We start from the raw sequence: 19,687 nt of genomic DNA on the forward strand, positions 1-19,687 counted from the left end.
TCTTTGTATCCTCATAATGTGCTATCATTTCCTTCGTGAAAATTGACCATGTAACAATTTGTTTACGAGAAAAAAACCCTTCATACCATAAAAATTGATCTGGTTCTAAATATGAAGATGCAATACATACCTTTTGTAATAGTAGTACACGATGTAGATCAAATATTGCTCCATCTGAAGTATCCAATTTACCGGATCCTTGCCATCAAACATCCTTGTCTTGCTTTTTCTTGATTTTAGGAGCTCGATCTTGAAACGATTGTAACTCTATACTTTTAGATCTTTAAATTTTAAAATTGCGACCTGTAATAGCCCTCCGTGTTCTCTTTCCAATGCCACCAGTCTGATCCAAATTGGATTCTCCAAGGAAGAGTTATACACAATCTCCCAAGGTGACCTGGTTATAGACTAGTTCAGTAGAGAAAACTTGTATAACGTGGCACGAGTCACTCTTTCTACCTTTGGATCTGAAAAGGATATAAAAGAAACTAAAGTCTATCCTCTTTCTATACCTTCTTACGAAATTTCAATCCAATGCTCAGAGAGAAAGTTATGATGATTTTCCCCAGGTCACCTGTTTGGAATGTAATTCAGGAGTCTGCAAAAAGACCAACTTCCTCAGATCATATCTCCGAAAATATAGTGCGAAAAGCTATGAAATTTGGATCCGAGATTCAGCACGATTTCTTCTAAAATGGGTTTTTTTTAGCTTCTGAAACTTCGCAGAAAAAAAGTTACAGCGAAAATTCCACGATGACCTGTTTGGAGCAGTGAAACCCTAGAATCCAAAGCTTTGATACCAAATGTTATGAAACCAGCTCACAAAAAGATAGAAAAGAGAGATCAACGCCTTAGAATTCAGCCTCTTCGAGGGGGCAACCTCTTTTACATTACACAAATGAACAATTCTTGGATGATACAAATGAAAATACCTCCTTTCTATATATAGGAGTCTAAAGGGTCATAACATAATCATAGCCGACATAACAATAATAATGTAAGGGCACAATAATAACAATAGTGGGCTTCTATGGGGCACAATAGTAACAATATGGGCACTATGTGGATAGATCAATATAATAAGTGGGTTGTACTAATAACAATAGGGGTTACACTAGTAGTATAGGGGCTTAACACTAGAGGACACCTGCTCAACTGCTACTCCGGCTGCAATACGATCAGTGTCCTGAGATCCTATTCTATTGGAAACCATTGAGACACATGACAACCTGAAAGATCTAGAAACAAGAAACATGCATGGAAAGAAATATGTTAGTGAAAACAAAACAAATTAATGGAAGGACACAGCGCATACCTGGGGAACTGATGAGCGAGATTGCATGAAATTCATTGGGAGGCTGGGTAACTGGCTGTCAGAACTATGAAAAAGCTAGTATGGGCTATCTAGGAGGCTGGATTGGCCGCTAGATCTACAAAATGTGCAATCCATTCAGGCAGTTGGTTCCTGGGATTGCGCAATGTGCAATTCCTGCTCAGAAGGATTGTTGGCCTAGGGACAAATTTGTGTAAATTTTTGGGCCAAACAACCATTGTCCTCTAGAAATGTGCAAAATAGTCCTAGATGCCAGTGCAAGTCAACAATGTGCAAATATGGAGATGAAGGTGAGCCTTCCTTCCCCAAATTGTATAATGTATCCTTGCTAAAGGTAGGCCCTGGGCCAAGGTTGGCCCGACTTGCCGACAGGCAACTGAAAGCAAGTAAGAAAATGAATTGCATGGCGACACTAAGTGATAGTATAAGTGACTAACAGTGCATGAAAAACATGAAAGAAACAATTAGCAGACAGATCAACATGCATGTGGGTGAGGTAGTTCGCTGGTTGGGCGAATGTCCATGCAAAACAATTTCATGCATGCAACAACAGTGAGATATCAACGAAAATTGAAATAGAGCTAGGAAAAGCTAGAATGTATGTAAACGATAGTAGGCATTCAAATAAATCAAGAAAACAACACTCACACAAGTCAATACAAAAAAAGTGACAGAAATGCTGAAAAAGACAAGAGGCCACTTACCCATGAATAGTTGAGGTGGATGTGTCGAAGAGTCCTAGAGGTGATGTGTGATGTTAGAGATCCAAGATCGATGTGAATGAATGAAATCTAATGCGTCGAATAAATAAGTTTGGTCTCATGACGCACATGCCACAAATCTAGGAAAAAGCGACACTTGGAGGGAAACTTCTAAAACAACATTGCATGTAACCCATGGTTGCTAAAAATAGCTCCTTAAATCATGGGATGCCTTTTGCATGTTGTCTATTGCTATTCTGGGAAGATTAAGTCATGCATGCATGCAAGTGAAGTTTCTCTGGTCTCAGGTAGAACTGGTCAATCGGATTGTCCATGCATGCAAGTGCTCAACTGCATGGGTAAAATGTTCATTCTTGGCTGGGAGATGGGTTGAATGCCCAGGATTTTTGAACAATTTATGGGCAAAGCAACTGACTGCTATCTAGATTTGCGCAAATCCTGGGCTGAACAACCTGTTGCTGGGAAAATTTGCACAAATCCAGCTGGGAGGGTTCGCTGGTAGGATTGCGTAATCCTGGAGCCCAGCAGGTTGTCGAAGAGGATTGCACAATTATTGAAGGGAAGGATGGTTGCCCTCCAAAGATGCACAATTTTCAAGGGGAAGCTGCTCAACCTATAACTGGACCAAATCTGGGTAAGCAGCCTGTGAGGGGAGTAGATCAACTGTGATCAACATAGGCTGCCTTTGTGCGAGGAAAACACTAAAGCTTGAGTACTTGACGAAGCAAGACAAAGTGCTGTGTAAGGTTGGTAGGGAGGCTCCAAAATAGGCTAAGGAAAAATTTTGGAGGGTGGTTGTAGCTGCAACAACAACGCCCAACCAAAATGAGGATGATTATGAGAATGAACGATTAACTGGGTTAATCTAAAAGAGTTTACACATAAATTTATCTCATACATGCTCACAAATTTTCAAAAATTGAGTGATTTACTTGAGGGAAGTTAAGTGAGGTCCCATTTTCTTGGAGTGCACCCACATGCAACAAGGAAGATCATGCATGCACTCAAGAACGGTTCATGTATTTATCATGAAGGAATGTGGTCAAGTAGGGTGCACTTTCAAAGCATGGTGTGTACTTAAGGGGGTGCACTTCTTCAGCCTAAAGGAGTGTGCTCAACACAAGAGAAAGTCTTCGTGAACTTGAAGTGCGATTTTTCCTTAAAGAGAGATTTTCCTGCTTTTGTTTGATTTTCATATGCTTTTTGTGTGTGTGCATGGTGAGAATGATAGTTTCTAAGTCAGTAAAAGTTATGAGTCCACCTAAGCATGAACAAGATAACACAAGCGCTTCTAAAGGTTAGATGATGACACTTAGGAAACACTGACTTAGGAGGATGCAACACTATGAGAAAACATAATAATAACAAAATAAACAATGTGACAAGAATAAGGGGCTTGAGACGATAGTTCATGTAGGCTCCAAAATTTTCTTAGGAAAATAATTTGGAGGATCATTATCACAGCAAAAAAACTTGGCGACACACTCGGATAACCCCAAATTCTCTTATATGGTTTCAATTATCCATGATCTCAATTCTCCAGAAAGTATTTATTCAATCAGTGAATTACCTTAGCTCTCCACTCTTACCCGATTAAAGATATAGTCTTCCCAGTTTCACTACTCGGTGTAACACAACATCAAGCAAGCCATATCATTATTCCATCGACGTAAGTAAGGGTAATATAGCATGGGGAGCTAAAACAAACTCGAGTATGATTTTTACATCTCTAGAATTGCTCCTAGATAGTACCCTGATGGAGTCGCTTTAGGAACACAAACATTTCTTCGGTGCCTGTGAGCATGGATATTACCCTAGTGAAGTTGCTTGCTTCACCTCCCTTTGTAGGTAGCCTTTCTCTTATTTCACCTTTTATTTTTCTTTCTTTTTTCATATAAATATTCTTAGGCACTTATTATTGTCAATGGAAAGAAGAGGGATCCTGACTTATTGATAGAAGAAGAGGTTTCTCCTTCAGAGACAGGTTTAAGACCTCTAATTCTTTACTTGCTAAAATTTTACTCCTTATCTTACTCTACTTAGATAGAGAGGATGGAAAAACACTATTCATAGACAGGACCAAGTTCAGTAATGAGAATACTAAATGAATACGAGCATCATGGTTTTCTTACAGCTTCCCGAATGAAGGATCGTATTTTCCATTGAAAAATCATGGTCTTGAAATATGTAAACGAAAACAAAGAAGAGGGTAATAGATAAGCCAAGGGTTGTGTGTTACCAAAAATTTCCTTTCACAAAATATTATCCATATCATCTTGAAGATCAAACCAAATTTACTTGAGGAATATTGAAAATGAAAGAAAAAACGAAGCGAGGAAAAGAAAAACAAGAATGGAATGCATCTACCTAAATTCAACTTATCCTATCCTTAACTAAACAATACAAATTTGGCTCATGTGAAATGGAACTTCCAATGTAGCCATATAAGCTTCTCTTGACCTTGGACTCAAAGTATGTGATCGTGGAAGACAAAAATGAAATGCAGTGGAGTGAAAAGGATAAGCAACACAAAAGTTCGCATTGACAAATTGAAACAAAAAGTGTAATCGCAATGGTGATGAAAAAATCCACAGCAACAAAAAATACTCGACTCATGTCCATCAAGACTTGATTAAATGCATGCGGGTACAAGATATGAGACATGGGTCAAGACTAACAAGACTCTTCAAGGGAGTCTGCAATAGGATCATGGAAACAACCTTTAGGAAAAATTTGGCAAGAAATATTGATCAAAGACTAATCCATGTCATAAGAAATATCAACAGGTTGACCACAATCCATGTTGTCGTGCAAGTTGAATTCTTTGATGGATGATGCAAAAGATAGGCTAGATGGAAATATTTGACATTCATTAAAATTACTGTTTGTTTCCACATAACTGATTAAATATTTGCTTGAGGTGGGATGTATTGATTGAAGTTCCATAGACACATTAAACTTTAAACGCCAAGGGTTTAAATTTTTTATGTGAATAAATAAGGAATTCCTCAAGAGAGAGTCGACATCCCACGGGATGACATTAACAATAAGATCTTGTGAGAAAACCTTAAATTGATCAAAATCACAAATATCGTCAAGGAAATAAGAACCTGACATAACCATCAGCGTAGGATGAAGTTTCATACTCACCATACTTAACTTTGAATGCTGAGAAAAAAAAAGTCAATTTCTTATCTATAGAAGAGTCATCATTCAAATAATGATTCATAAGAGAATTGAGGTTGATCAGATAGATTTTTGAGATTAACAAAACAATCCTCAATGATAAGAATGTCATATTCTTCATCAAAATGATGTATACCTAAAATAAAATATTCAATAATCACATCAAGCTCCATTTGAAACTTCAACAAATAGGAATCTTCTTGAGAGAATGTATATTCATCCACGACACTAGAATAATCATCACCATAATATTCAGAAAAAGGGAAATCATCTGGGTCATGGTTGTACAAGGTTTCAATTTGATTAATGCGCTGAGGGTCGAAACAGGAGTATCAATATTTGAAGATGATTGATTGATAACATCAAATAAACCATCATAAAGGGAAATATGTGAAATAAAAATCAAATATTCATCAACAAATTGGCCTTCCGGTTTACTGATGGGTTCAGGTTGAAAATACAGAACATCAAAAGGAGGAGGAGAAGGAAAAAAGGAATATCTGGTTCTTCCTTAGGATGTTGAAATTAATTTTGATGGAGAGAACATGATGAATCAATTTCAAAATATTTTCTTGTCATCCTGAATAGGAAACAAAACTTTTCATCCAAAAATTTCTAGTCCACATCCTCATCTAGAAATTCATAGCAAAGATGCGGGATTCTATCAGAAAAATGTCCAATAGATTCATTCAATTCCATTCTAAGTGGACCAATTTCATTAAGAACATCTCAATATTCATATTTGGCAAAAACATGATGAAGCTCGTTAACCAATTGCTTAAAACATGAGATAGAAGAAGTGGGTAAGGAATCACAACATTACTTGGGAAACCATCCAAGGTAAGGGTAAACAACCTCCCACGGATTTCTTCAGAATAGAATCCACATGAAAAACAAAATAGAAGAAACTCAATTGCGTAATCAAGTATGCTTGTCGTATCCTTGCCATCAAATTTCAAATGTGACAATTCACCTAAAAATTTCACGGGGATTGAAAGATCTAAATCTTTGGAAAAACAAGTTGCGATTATGATCTTGGATGAAGCCATTAAAGGTAAGATTTTGAAACAGACTTCACAGGCTCAGCTTGTCATCTGGCCCTCCTTCTAGCACCAAAATGTTTATGGTGTTGGATGCCACCAACATGTAAGTGGATCTTCCTGATGTGCCTCCTGAATTAAACCTCACATTGTTTGGTGTAGGAGTCCCATCCAACTATATGGTCCAACCGCCATTGGAAAAGTTTCAAAGATATGTCATGGTTACAATCACATGCAAGAGATCACAACACCTGTTTGGGCAGAAAGTATGTAATATTTGTGAGACACCCAATGTAAGTTGCACAGGGGAACTTCGAAGGCTGGTAAAGGAGAATGAGCCTATGGTTAGGAAAGTAATAGTACTATCCTAAAGGGGGACCCGAGAATGAAAAGAAAGGCTTGTTGGTTACCTACATATTAGTCCACATAATAGACAAAAATCATGAAAGCATAACAATGTTTATTCCATAATAATCATAACTAAGCAATGAATTAGTTCTTTAAACTTAGTATGTAACTAAATAAACATGTACCACAAACAGAACAAGAATAGTCTTGTAATATATACAATACATGTATGAAGAAGTGTTGACTCATAGAGCTTCTGAATATGAATGAAATATCCCAAGTACATTGCTACATAGATGAAACACTAGATCTAGTAGTGGAACATGAAGCCACAACTTTCTTCTCCAAAACATGATATATCTATTATGCACTAAATGATAAGCCAAGGAAATATTGTAGAAATTAATGTGTATATTTACTACTACTCATGAAATTTTCTAAATCACAAGACTTGAAGCTACTCTAATGATATGTTCAAGTTAATTCACCATATAAAACAAGAATCATAGACATGAAAGAGGAAACATCACACATGGCCATTTTTTTCTAGGGTAAAGCAACTACTCAAAACCACCTACTATAAATATTGCATTAATGAGAGAATAGAGAATAAACACAATGCTTGCTATTGCAAATGGGTCCCCTGGGGTCAATTTTGGGGTTCAAAGCCCAAATTTTGGGGCTAAAGCCCAAGTTTTGTGTAAAGAATGTAAAGTCTCCACATTTTGTGGCCGTGGAGCACAAAGATGTAAGCAGTCAAAAAGGGTTTTTTCCCTTGGTTTAGAGAGTTTGTGTTGGCTTGATGAGATCTGCCTTTGGTCCGTGTACCATGGGAGTGTATAAAAAGGGAGTCGTAGAAGAGTCTAAGGGAGGGGGGAGAAGTTAACAAGGAAGGAGAGTTCTAAGTAATGTTATGGGTCTGTGAGAGCTAAGAGCAAAGAGTCTTAGCGTAGGAAGAGGCTCTGCAGCTGAGTGCATGGAGGCCGGGTAAAAGTCCACAACTAAGTTCACAGACCCCTGCAACTGTGTGTGCAGGATAGTTAGAGTCTGTATTGGAAATTTGGATTATCAATAAAGAGAAGTATTTTGTAATTATCTGTGTATGTGTTATTTTACTTCTATTATGAATGTTGCGATTATATTATGTTGAATATTGGGGTTATGAATTAATGCTACATTGATGCGCGAATCTATGTATTTTACTGTGTCATATGAACGCAAGTAAGAATATCTGTTTACGGGAAGATAACCATAATGCATGTTAAAGCTAACCAATACTTAAGTGAATCTGAGTAAATATAGAAGTAAGAGTAATTATAGAGGCATGTAAATGATTGATCTATCTATTTAGGGTTTGCAAAGGATGATCAGAGACTTTCGTAGAGGCTTAAAGGATGAAAAAGCAAAGCACTCTGATAAGCCCTAAATGGATTATCGGTCTGCACAAAGGAAGGGTTAGGGCATATAACCGACATAACAACCATCTCAGGGTGCAGAAAAATGTTTCCTACATCCCCCCATACTGCTTTAGGTGAGACTTCAATCCATGCTCCACGGATTGATGCCAAAGGGGCCAGTAGTGTAGGGATTTTCTTGGCTACTTAATGCTGAACCTAGGTCAGGGGTCATTAAGCCAACAAATGATTCCATTGATGGGACTAAGATCTACATAACTAGATGTGTGATGTCACATCATTGGAATCCAACTAAGAGGGAGATTGAAGATTGGCTGGATAGAAAATTCCACTAGTTAGTAGTGCAAGAAAACAGGAACCCATGATTGAAAAAAGAACAGTGGCTCGACAGATATTTGTACACAGAGATACACAAAATATTCTTTTGTTCCTTCCCTGTTTAATTATATGAGTGGATCGCGAACTTGGTAGATGACCAAGGGAGGTGGAGGCTTGGCGAACCAATTGTTTGGACTGGATTTAGTGTGGAAATTGGAAGCCTCTGAAGATAAGATTGCGAGAATTCTAGATCATTGGTTTGATCGTATAATAGGAGGGTTTGTGACGGAATTCACGGTCGATACTTTGGTCAGTTACAGTAAAGCAGAGCTCCGATTCTTCAAAGGGCCACGAGGTAAGTATTTGAAATTGTTAAATACTTCGATTAAGATTCTCTTGTGTGAAAAGTGGGTTATGCAGTTAAGTGGAAGGACTTTCAGGGACAAAGGAAGAAGAGGCCCTAAATATAGCCCGCTGATTGAACCTCCTCTGAGTGATGGCGAGGTAGTAGCACAAGCTTCTTTGCAGAGTGCTATTCAGTTGATAAAGCAAGGGTTCCCGCGAATACCTCATCCACCCACACCACCTCCATCTCCACCCCCACTGCTTACACACTCACCCACACCACTGCCACCTCCACCATTATTCAACACGATGAACTCCGTAAAGCTACCTGTGTTCAAGGGCGTGGTAAATGAAGATCCAGACCAATTTTGGTTCATCACGAAGGCTGTATGGGAAGCTTAGGGTATCATGAATGACCAAATGAATAAAATGACGTTGGTTAGTGCTTTGCAGGACCACACACTAATGTGGTACATTAAGTACTGCATGGATAATCTGATGTTCACATTGGCGGATATCCAGACTACGCCAGATAAGGAATTTAAAAGACCTAAGTCTAAGGCGTAATCGATTGTGGGATTTAAAGAGATCATGATGAAGCCTGGTGCGATGCCCTAGAGTTTGGATCATAGATTTAAGTGTATGATCTATGAGCCTAACACGAATCTTACTGATGGGTGGCACTGCGAATGGTTTGTGGCCTTGCTCCTGCCTCATCTAAGGGTTGCACTATTGCAACAAAAGATTGTGACCCAGGCGAAAGCTCTGGAAATTGCGATGAGATTGCACGAGACACCAATGCAGGATGCTAATCTGGGGGTGCAACAGATTCATGTGTAGTTGAAGAAAATTTACCTTGAAATGAAAAGTTTGAAAAAAGACAAAATTGCTCTACTAGAGGTGTGTGAAGAAGTGTGGTGCCTAAAGTGAAAAAGCCAGGGGCATGACAGAGATCATTGTCCAGTTTTCAAAAATTATGTTGCAGCAGGGGGACTAATGCCTCTGAGGATGGAAGTTGTAATAGGGCCAAGTATAGGGCCCATGCTATGGTGTGATACATGTCAGGTAGCGAGGAAACATGAGACAAACAATTGCCATTTGCTGCAGAAATTCGTACAGACACCACAACGGAACTTCTACAACTTCTGTCAATTTGTGGGTCATAATGAGTGCAATTTTTGAAGTTACAAATTAATGATGGACTAGACACCTGCATATAGGGTGCAGGCATAAACGCGACCTCTGGACCAAGGCACTGGTGGAACCCAAGGTGAGTATCAAGGACGCGGAGAAGGCCAAGGTGGAGGAGGATTGGGTAGAGGTCGAGGGTAGATTATTTGTTACAATTGTGGAGGACCAGGACACTACGTGTGAGACTGCCCGAATCTGACATGGTTGTCATGCTGCTATTGTACTCAGTTTGACCATGCGATGAAGGATTTCCCTATATTGTTAGCTAAGATACGTGAGAAAGGGGCATACCCTCAGCAACTGACTTAGAACCTGCAGATGATGAGGGTTGAGCCTTGGGAGGAAGACCCTAAGGTAAATATTGTGCTGCGGAGTGGAGCAACAATTGGTGAGGATAAGGAGAAGCAGCTTGAAGATGGTGAGTGGGTCCGTAGAGCACCAGAAAAGGAGACTGAGTTTGATCTAGAACGCACAAAAGAAACATTTATGGAAGAGAAGAAAAGTTTTGTTGAGGCCTCTACCTTAGGGAGTCAAGAGAAGCTAGCTAAAGAAATGGACTTGTCCATGATTACCACATTCTTGGATATCTTTATGAAACCGCTACATGATAGCAAGGCTATGAAGGGATTATAGGAGTTGCTCAATAGGTGCACTGGCAAGGAAAATGCTACTGACGGATGATGCATAGTTAGAAGGCTTGGTAAGTGTAAGGCAAGAACTGGACGTGAGATGAGACTCATTGCGTAGATAGGAGAATATGAAATGGACCAAGTTATCTTGGATCTAGGTTTTGACGTGAGCATTTTTTCAAAGCATACATGGGAAAGAATGGGGAGACCTATGCTACAGTGGTCTCCAATTTAGTTAAGGATGGCAAATCAACAAAAAATCATCCCAATGGGGAGGTTGCAGGGGGTAAGAGTTGATATCGAAGGCACGAGTGCACTAGCTAATTTTGAAGTGATAGAGATTGTGGATGACATCAATCCCTACCCCGCGCTCCTTGGGATCAATTAGGCCACTTACATGAATGGGGTAATCAATCTAAAGAAGTGAAAGATGATATTTGAGAAGAAATCACTCTGCGTAGTGGTGCCACTGGATCCTGTAGAAGGACCGTGCTATAATGAAATATTCTGTGATGAAAGTGATGATGATTTGGACCAAATTTACAAGATAACGACACAATATTAGGATTGGATGAATCTGACAATAGATGGACGTGTTTCATGGGACCACGAAAGTTCTTTCACATCAGATTCAGGTAAATAACTAGAGCACTAGAAGAATCGACTACATGAAGTATCTACGTCGCGCTGTAATATGATGACCAAGTCATCACGTTGTGTATCATGAGAGGTAAGAAATTTGCCTTACTATGATGGTTTAACTGATTTTGATCACCTTTTAGATACATTTGTGAGAGAAGTGCTAGAGAAACATCACTTTCAGGCACTAGACTAGGCATTGTGTGCTACACCTACGAGATGGTGGGGCGCTCGCAAAGACAATTTTGATGATTGGCACGTATACAAAAAAATGATGAGAGTACGGTTTGGTCACCCACAAGTATGACTAGCAGAAAATTATGATGGGAGAAATGATCCACACGACCATTTGGACAAATGGATTGAAGTGTAAGGAGCGAAGCCTCAATCAAAGTGGGTCCATATATTTTTTTATACCTTGGATGTTATACTGATGAATTGGTACTTGGAGACGGAACTCTGCCATGGCACTGAAGAATGGGATGCTTTGTGCCAATGATTTTTGATGATGTTCAACTTTGAGGATGGGTTTGACAATATTGATGAAGCATTGCAGGAGGTTAAGGCAACACTTTTTAGGATACTGCAGGATCCTCTAGATTTGAATCAACCTAATTAGACTACCCAACTGAGCCATGCACTAGAGTGCTACAATGTAACAATGGAAGAAGAAGATGAAAACCCGAGGAAGATTAATATCTTAGAGACTAAAGGTCACCGCAAAGTTGAAGGACCACAACTAGAGGACCTTGACATAACTCAGCCACTCAAAACTAGATAGGTGAACATTGGCACAGAGGTAGAACTAAAGTTTGCAAAGATTGGGGACTACTGGGACAACGTGATAGTAGATAAGGTCACCAAACTACTCCATGAATATCAAGATCTGTTTCCCATGAAGTTTTTAGATATGAAAGGGATAATAGGGGACCCGGGTTTCAGGAAGATCACAATAAAAATGGATGCCAAACCTGTGAAGCAAAGACCTTACCGCCTCAATCTGAAGTACAAAGAAAGGGTCCGCTTAGAGTTAGATAAGATTCTCGCGGCAGGTATTATTGAACCGATGGAAGAATCTGATTGGGTCAGCCCAATAATAGTTCAGGAAAAGAAGCAGAAGGAAGAAATACATATATGTGTAGATCTTAGGAAATTGAATGCTTCCTGTGTACATGATACCTTACCCACTCTGTTCACCAATGAGGTCTTGGATAATGTTGGCAGCCAAGAAGCACATTCGTTCAATGATGGGCTTTATGGGTACCATCGGATCAAGATCACACTGGAGGATAGAAGTAAGACGACCTTCATGACTGAATGGGGATGTTTACAGTATACGGTGATGCCTTTTGGGCTGAAGAACGCACCGATGATATTTTTGTGCGTAGTCATCGCGGTGTTCAAGGATTTCATTCACAAATTTTTGGAGGTATACTTTGATGATTGGATAGTGTTTGGGTTGGTAAAGCACCATGTGGCAAGTCTGCACTTGATGCTAGATACATGTTAGAGGTATGATATCATGCTCAATCTAAAGAAATGTTTGTTCTGTGACCCTTTTGGGATCTTGATGGGTCATGTGGTATACAGACAAGGCTTTACGGTAGACCCTACAAAGATTGTGGTCTTAATCAATTTAGAGGTGCCAAGGAGTGTGAAGGAGCTACACACAACTTTGGTGCATACGAGATACTATAGGAAATTCATCAAGAGATATGCCTGGATCACCACACCGATGGAAAAAATGCTAAAGAAGTATATTACATTCTATTGGAATGAAGAATGCCAGAAGAGCTTGGATGTGCTAAAGGAGAAAATGGTCACCGCACTGATCCTAGTATTCCTAGATTGGAAGAAGGAGTTTGATGTGCACTGGATGCGTCATCTATTGCACTGGGACTAGTACTGACATAAGCCAATGAAGGGGACTTGGATCACCCTATATCATTTGCAAGTAGGAAGCTGTCTAAATCTAAGAAAAATTATTCCACAATAGAGCGCGAAGGATTAGCTATGGTGTACATGCTCTAGAAGTTTAGGCATTATATGTTGGGTGGAAATTTTAAGATGTATACAGACCATTCTACATTGAAATACCTGGTCAACAAGATGTGTTGGGGGGAAAGATATGTAGGTGGCTGTTGCTATTCTAGGAATATGATTTTGAAGTCATTGTGAAACCAAGACGATCAAATGTAGGATCGGATCATCTGTTGCACATTGAAACTAGAGAGGAGCCTACTAATTTGTAGGAAGGACTACCTGACGCACAACTCTTTGTAGTGTGCATCGTGGATAACCACTTTGAAGATGTTATACACTTCCTGATGACAGGTATGGCTCCGAAAGGATATACAAGCCAATAGAAGATGAAATATTGCAACGTTATGTGCCAGAGTTTGAACAAAATAGCATTGTCACTGAGGCTCATGGTGGAACCGCTGGATGTCATTATGTAGGAAAAGAAACAGCGCAAAGATTCTATGCACTGGGTTGTGGTGGCAAACCTTGCATAAGGATTCAAAAGTGTATTGTAGGGCATGCGATTCATGCCAAAGGACTGGCATACCCTTGAGCAGGGATGAGCTGCCACTATATCTGCAGATATCATTGCAGCCATTCGCGAAATGGGTGATTGATTTTGTGGGACCAATTCAGCCTCTAGGAAAGAATATGGGTGCATGGTACATCATCACCACAACTGAGTACTTAACCAAATGGGCAGAGGAGCAGCCTGTGAAGGATTGTACAAGCATGACAATTGTTAGCCTCCTGTTGCAACAGGTGTTCATCTTTCATGATCTACCTTTTTACATGCCAAATATGTCATACTTTGCATGCTGCAATGCTCCATATTTCCAGAAAGAGGTCAAAAAAAGAGACCATGAAAGTGTGCCAGTCTAAATGCCACTGTTGTATTCCAAATTTTGATGAGTTAACCATTTTTGAAGAATTTTTTGTTAAAGGGAAGTCAAAACAGCCTAATCTTGGTTTCCCTAGGTTTCAATTTCTTGCTTTAGAATATAGAGAATGAATATCTGTCCAAACAGCTTAATCTTGGCAGATTTGTAGATAGGTAGAGAATCAAAGGAGCCCAACTGCTTAATCTGTGCCCTTGGAAGAAATAAGTGTAGATTTAGATAGGAGGGCAGTCAAAAGAAAAAAGGATAAGCAAGTTCTACAAGTCTAAGTGCACCCAAACCAAAAAGAAGAAAAATTTTAGGTAAGTAGGTTGGGTAGGTAGTCTTGAGGTTGCAGAATGTTGAATTGTGGTCAATTTTGCGTTTCAAAGTGATATTGTACTGCAGATCACAGGTACAAGGCAGTTTTCATTTGGAAGAGCTCAAGCGAGGCATGGCTAACTCCCCTTTCTTCTTATTCCCCAAATCACTCACGAATTTCCTAAAGAGGTCAAGATCTACTTGATTCCTCTTAGTTTCATTATTTTCCATATCATTTTCCAGGGTGAAGATCTGCTTCACTCAAGGATTTCCATTCTTCCTCTATGAGTCACTTTTCCCCCCTTGATAGCCTAAGATCCACATACTTAGCGCTTTTTGTCATCTCCATATTGTTGGGTGTGGAGCCTGATTATCTTCTATATTCAAAGGTATCGCCACATTGGACCCCAATTCAAAATGGGGGCGGCAACGCCGCCCGTAAAATATTCGTTGTAGGGGTGGTCCAGGGGGGGGCGGCTGCGACCTTTGGGAGCCCCCCCCTGGCGGGGTGCTTCGGGGGCAGCACCCCCGAAGCTAAAAATAGCTGTAAAATTGCCTTGTAAAAGTATAGTAATTTCTAGTCAATCTGGGCCGTTCATTAGGCGGATGATCTGACAGTAGAACTTATGTTTAGTTTAGGGTTTTTTGCCCTAGAAGGCAACCCCTCTCTTTGTATGAGGGCATTTGTATTTGAGGCTGTGTGATAAATGTGTATTCTGTGAGCGAGAAATAGAGAGGTGAGACTGTGAGGGAAAACAGACGATATTACAGCGAATCTACTGTAGGTTGTGTCTCTTCATTTTGCTGGATAATAGAAAGGAAGGACTGGCTATTCGGGGTGGACGTAGCCCAAACTGGGTGAACCGCGTATATCTGTGTCTCTCTTGTTTTATGCGCTTTCTGTGTTTATATTTCTGCAATATTTTATGTGTTCCATTGCTCCATAATATATAATTTTCTAACACATATTAACTGCTAACTCTATTATTTAGCTCCCTAAATCATTTTCCTATCCCCTACTATGCAAAAATATATAAAATCCCAAAAATATTAAATAATCCCCCCCTTGGCACTATAGCCATATTTTTCTAAGTCCGGGAGGCAGTAGTCCATCTGGGGCTCCTACTAACCCATCTGTGTCCTAACTAGAGTTAGTCTGACACCTGGTCATGCTAACAACCATTTCCCCTTAACCCCAACCCTACAGCACCCATATTCCGCCCTTATCCTAAAGTTTTACATGTAAATATCTACCCCGCTCGCTTATAACCCCGTAAACCCACTCTTCTAATGTTTAAACCCCCCCCCCCCCCCCCCCCCCCCCGCCATTTAATAAATTATTCAAATGCGCCGCGGGCCCCGTCCATTATCCCTATGCCGCCTCATCTGTTCCGCCAGCTGTCTGATCGCTCGTGCCCGAGATCTATGGTGGGCGGGTCCTTTCCCCTCCGAACCTGTCGAGGGTTAGCGCCTGGGAGATGGGCGGTTTTACTGTCGTACTCCCGCCACGCGTCGCCCTCTCGACTGTGGTGGAGCCCCCTCTGCCAAAACCACTTCTGCTCAAAGGCGGTGTGCCCGAAATTGGATACCGTTTTCCCCCCTCCTGTGTCAGCACCACGTGATGCTGATGTCACCATCTCGCGTCGGCCTCCTGCCACTGTGAACCTACCACGTAGCTGCCACCGTACTGCCACATCACCTCCTCCACTGTATTGCCACGTCACCCGACCGTACTGCTGATGTCACCCCGCTGATGTCACTCTGTCACGTCACCGCCGTACTGGGACCCACCGCTGACGTCACCGTCAAAAAGTGCGAAAGGAAAAAATCGCAGCCTAGGAAGCCCGGAATCAGAATCTGAGGCAGTTTTTCATGCGCGATTAGCACCTAGCGCTAATCACGCATGGCTACAGGAAATAAGCCAAAATGGAAAGCCCCTTCATGACTCAGCCTCCAGCAAGCCCGAAAGGCGCAAAATGACCAGAATTTCTTCGCGAAGCATACAGAAAGGGGAAAACATAGTTTTTAAAGCAATAGAGGGCCGAACAACAGCCATTAAAGTCGATGAGACAGTCTAAAGCACTCAGAAGATGTTAAAGAGGCCAGGTTTAGCGCCAAAGTGTACCAGAGGAAGCGACAAAGAGTATCAGTCGAATGTATTTAATGAAAACTTTTATTCCCGATGCAGGTGAACATTAAATGACCTCCAACAAAGTCAAAGAAAATAGTGGAGCTCTAATCAAGGCTCTCCCATCATAGTTAATGCACCTCAGAACCACTCAAAAGCATGGATCAAAACCCAAATCACAGTTATGGCTAAGTGATCAGCACAGAGCCATAAAGGCAATACATTAATTCCTTTTTGTTACAGCTGCACCCAGCGCAGCTTGAGGATATTTCCCGCACTTATTTTAGACATGTGTTAGGTTTAGGAAATTTATTACAGCAGATCTGTCTGAGATCTGATTAGCGTAGATATTTTGCTTATATAAACAACCCTAATTCACTGTTTAAAGGGTTGGTTGGTTGATAATCCTCAAGGGAGACTCGCACTATATATCATATATGTTTTTCTTAATCAAAGATTGCTGAAAGCTTGGAGAATGGACTGTTTGATGTGTTTTTGATGGTTTCTGAAAGATGAATTTGGAATTCTTGTGCTGCAATATGAATCAATAAGTGTTCCTCACCTCTGTTATTTCAATTTCATATATGCTCAAGTTACAGAACGAAGGATTGGTTTAGAATTTGCTTAGCTGCACTCTATGCTCAGTTTTTGTGGCTTCTTAATGTTTTTCCTCTTGATTTAGGCATAAATATGAATTCTTTTATGGCTCATGTTTGATCTATTTCACATATGAATGACTGTTATTTAGGAATTCTTAGCTGCTCCTAGATAGGGCTCATTTATCTTCCCCTTGCTAACCTGAATGAGAGATTCTTAATTGCCTCTCATTCCTTAGCCTTTCAATCCATCTCTTTACCTTGAATCATTGTTTCATGTGCAACTAGCTTGCTCCATATTCTCTCTTGTGACCAAGAAAACGCACCAGCAGTCTTACTCCATGACTCCACGCCCAATGGTTTGAAACTTACCACACTATGCTTTTCCTCTCTACTTGAAAGCATCCTCCTTCCCACCAAAACACAAAAAAAAACCCCTTGAACCCAATAACTAGCCTAAAATCATCATCAACAAAGCTAAATCAGAAAGAGAGAGCCCTCTCTGATTGCAGGTGGGCTAGAACCTGCAGTGCAAAGATTGGTCTGTGGTTACCTCGGCCGTATCCTTTTGAGTTGACCAGAAGGACAACCTGAGTGCTAACATAATGGCGATTCCACTGGGGACCATCCTCAGTTAATTTCACAAATTAAGTTGGAAAACTCCATGAGAACAAAAATCAGTTGTTCAAGTGTTGTCTATTCCTTAAAACTACAGATGAAGTCTGAATGTCGGCCAGGAAGTGTTTGAAATTGTTCCTGCTTTGAATTTACAGGAGTAAATAATGCTTCTTTAGTCAATCTTCATGCCAGTTTTAAACTGCAGATAGCTGTCCCAAAAATTTGATCAGTTCCTTGCTAATTCTAAAAAACATTCATAGAAAATACCAAAACAAATTCAGAATTTGGCTCCCAAAAAGAATTCTCATTATACAAGGACAAATCCAGACCCAAATCCCCCAGCTGCTTTTGAAAATCCCAACTTAATCCCAAAGATTCATAGGAAACACCAAGATTTTGCTGATAATAGTCCTGAAGCAGTTCACCCAAGCAGTGTTCCAACCCTTGTCAAAGTTTTATTTCATTCAACCCTTGTTTCCCCTTATTCATCATCCACATCTCAAAGCACTCCTTCCACACCTCCATTCACTGCACATACTACCACTACTGCCATTGTTGTTACAACTGTTCCCGCTATCCTTGTCGTCCCTGTTGTTCCACTTATCCCTGTAAACATGGCTAATAGATATGCACCCCTACAATTACCTGCAAATCCTGGGGCTATGCCTCAGGATTATCAAACTAAAATCACATATTTTGATGGAACTGGTACTTGCACAACCCTTCTGCATACAAAGAAAATGCAAGACTATTTTGAGAACTATGAAAGAGATGATGATAGCGTGAGAATGAAATTTTTTGTCCAAAGTTTAACAGGTGATGTAATAACTTGGTTTAGAGCACTTGCTGCAAATTCCATAACCAATCCGGATGAGCTTTACCAATCCTTTACCAATAGATGGGAGAAAAGTAAAGACCCTTTGCACATACTAGCTGAATATGATACAATAAAAAGAGGCCCTCAAGAGTCTGTCCTAGATTACTGTACAAGATTCAACAATGTCTATAATGCAATACCATAGAACCTAAGACCTCCACCTGACCTTGCCTTGTATAAATTCCCTGATGGATTCGACCCAGATATGGCCTACCAGTTAAAAGAAAGAGCCCCTCAAACCCTTGCAGACATGCAAAATGTTGCTGTTAGCGTAGAGGCCAACCTAATTGCCAAAAGAAATAGAGCTAGAATGGAGAGAAGAACCACCTTCAAAGAAGAACCCTCAGCCTTAGATCAGAAACTTGATGCTATTATCAATGGCATGCAAAGGCTGGGAGACATAGTAGAAAGTGTTGAGAGGAAATCATCATGGGAAGGACAACAATCCAATACCATAAGGAACCCAAATTTTAAGAAAAAGCAGAACACAAATGCTGGAAGGTTTAGCCCAGACCATGATATAAGACCCCCTTTTCATGACAATTGTGCGGAAGCATCTACATCTAGTGAGCTCCCAGAGGACACTCACATGAACTTGGTGGATTCGAGGGCTGAACAACAAATTTTCCTAACTCAACAAGACCAAGATGAGCATGACTTTAATCAATTTTAGACTAAGTCTGGTGATTCTTTTAATTTTAAACAAGGCTATGATACTGCTGTGTATGAGGTCCACAAACAATATAAGCTGAGAACTAGGACCATTGACATTCCTAAACCTAGTAAACCAAAGGATGGCAAACAGCCCAACAAGATTAAAAGCAAGGCTGTCATAACAGAACCAACTGATATACCTGTCCCAAACCCGCATCAAGTGACTATAGAGGACATAACAGAAATGCAACCTTCTATAGATCAGCCTCTGCCACCTTCTTCCTCGAAAGAGAATTTGAACAGCATTCCAAAAGGCCCTCCTAAAACAGAAAAACCGCAAGCAATTACTTCCCTTAACGCTGATAAACAAGTCCAAATTGCTGATACGGGAAAAAGGGAAACCTACCTCTCACAATACTAAAACCCA

This window comes from Pinus tabuliformis, chromosome Q (assembly GCF_031772625.1).
Source record: "Pinus tabuliformis cultivar Carrire ecotype Pingquan chromosome Q, CPIR1, whole genome shotgun sequence".
NCBI lineage: Eukaryota > Viridiplantae > Streptophyta > Pinopsida > Pinales > Pinaceae > Pinus > Pinus tabuliformis.